Source organism: Bison bison, unplaced genomic scaffold, assembly GCF_000754665.1.
Source record: "Bison bison bison isolate TAMUID 2011002044 unplaced genomic scaffold, Bison_UMD1.0 scf7180017864383, whole genome shotgun sequence".
NCBI classification, from domain to species: domain Eukaryota; kingdom Metazoa; phylum Chordata; class Mammalia; order Artiodactyla; family Bovidae; genus Bison; species Bison bison.
The window spans coordinates 649,337-651,627 of NW_011494955.1; the positions used below are offsets into that span (position 1 = coordinate 649,337).

A 2,291-nucleotide genomic window follows, 5' to 3' on the forward strand; every position below is an offset into this window, starting at 1 on the left:
TCCACTCAGAACCACTTTCAGAGGGTGTTGAAGTCAACAGCTGGAGCAGCACATGATTTAATCCTTGTAGAGGTAGGCGGCAAGCACCATGGCAAGTGCCAATCTGTAGTTGACAGTCTCAATATTTTTATCTTCTGGGAGCTGAGTGAGCTTCAGGAATTCTGAAATTTTGTCACTTTGCTGCATTTAACAAGAAACAGAACCCTTCCTTCCTCAAGGTAAGATGACTGCTTTCCAGCATCCTTCCGGGTGCCAGTTGGCACAAGTTACGGTTGGTCAGAAAGGAGAACACACTTTCCGGCAATCGCTAAAGCCCTGAGAACAATACTACAGGGAAGATCCTGCGCCCAGGAAGGAAGATCCACATGAATGCATTTCCGGGGAAATTCTTCACACTGGGCCCATTGGGGCGGGACTTCCGGTATCTTGCTTGTGGTGGCCATTTTAAACTGCTGTGAGTGTCCTGGTTGGGGGCCGCTGATTCCTCACCGGGTGACCCGATCTAAAAGCGCGAGAGCAGGCGGTGTCCCCGCACCCCATAGTGGGCTCTGAGGTTCTGCAACGATGACCGGTACCCTGCGCCAAGCCGAGAAGAGGAAAGTCCTTGCCCACGTTCCCCTTCCGCTCCTGCCAGAGTCTGATGGCGGTGGCGGTGCTAAGGGATCCACCTCAGGTAAAGGCTGGCCCGCAGGGCTCTCACCGCCCTCACTCCACCAGACACTAAAGCCCCGAGTGCAGGGCGCCTGCTCCTGTGCCCGCAGCCCAGGCCCCGGGCTCCAGGACGGTGAGGCGGTCGTGGGTGGTCCCTGTGTCTGACAGACAGTGTGATGACGCGTGGGAGAAGGTGATGGGCACAGGTACCTGTAGGTGCAGAGACTTGGAGGTCGAACTGAGGCGGGTAGGTTTGGGGAACCTGGATTCCAACTGATGTCTGCAGGAACCCGAGTTGAGGGAGTGTACCTGAACTGGCAGAGAGGTTTCTTTTTCTGCTTGACCTGGAGGCGGTGGAGGCTAGTGGACAGAAGAGGGACACTTATGTGTTAGGGGTTTGTTGTTCTTGTTTTTACACTGCATGGGGTCTTCGTTTCTGCCCACTGGGCTCTTCCTTGCTGCTGGAGGGCTTTCTCTAGTTGCAGAGGGTGCGAGGTGGCTTCACTTGTTGGCAGAACTCCGGCTGTAGCTGGAGTGAGTAGTTGTGGTGCGGGGACTTAGTTGCTCTGCGCCATGTGATGTCTTCCCAGACCAGGGATCAAACCTGTGTCCCCTGCATTGGCAGACAGATTCTTTACTACTGAGCTGCCAGAGAAATCCCATATGTGTTAGGGTTTTAAAGGTCACCAAAATCCAGTTCAGAGAGGAAACAGATTGGAGGTGGTTGACGAACAGGTTGTGGCAAAGAGAAGTAGCACCATTTTCCAAGGTCAGGGATCTGATAAGAGGCTGCTCTGAGGACTGAAACACAGAGGTTATTAAGTTAACCCCAAGTCCAGGTTCAAGGCCTGGTGGGGATCCAGGGGAGTCCTGCATACTTGGGAGTCCAGCCACAGTTGTCTTCCTCATCCCCCAGGTTCTGAAGGTTGGAAAAGTACTTAGGGATCTTACACAAGGCAGGAGATGATGTCCCAGTCCCTCACTGATATTGACACCACCCATAGAGAGTGGTCAGCTGATAAAGAGTCTGCCTGCAATGCGGGAGACCTGGGTTTGATCCCTGGGTTGGGAAGATCCCTGGAGAAGGGAAGGGTTACCCACTCCAGTGTTCTGGCCTGGAGAATTCCTTGGATCATACAGTCCATGGGGTCGCAAAGAGTCGGACACCACTGAGCAACTTTCACTTTCACTTTATAGAGTGTCAGGGTATTGTGTCCAGAGACTTGCCTTGATATAATCTCAGCTCTTGAATGTGAGGGCCATGAATCCAGCTCTGGGTCCTGACTGCAGAACAAAGGTAACATACACATATTTTGTTTCCTGATGACTAAACTGGTATGGAACGTTTTCCCAGGAACAGATCAGATCAGATCAGTTGCTCAGTTGTGTCCGACTCTTTGCCACCCCATGAATCGCAGCACGCCAGGCCTCCCTGTCCATCACCAACTCCCGGAGTTCACTTAGACTCACGTCCGTCGAGTCAGTGATGCCATCCAGCCATCTCATCCTCTGTCGTCCCCTTCTCCTCCTGCCCCCAATCCCTCCCAGCATCAGACTCTTTTCCAATGAGTCAACTCTTCGCATGAGGTGGCCAAAGTACTGGAGTTTCAGCTTTAGCATCATTCCTTCCAAAGAAATCC

General features: G+C 52.7%; 1 pseudogene; it reads left to right on the forward strand.

The window, feature by feature from the left end:
- Positions 1 to 564: 564 nt before the first annotated feature.
- The window catches only part of LOC105001647, a 16,196-nt pseudogene continuing 14,469 nt past the window's right edge, over positions 565 to 2,291 (forward strand).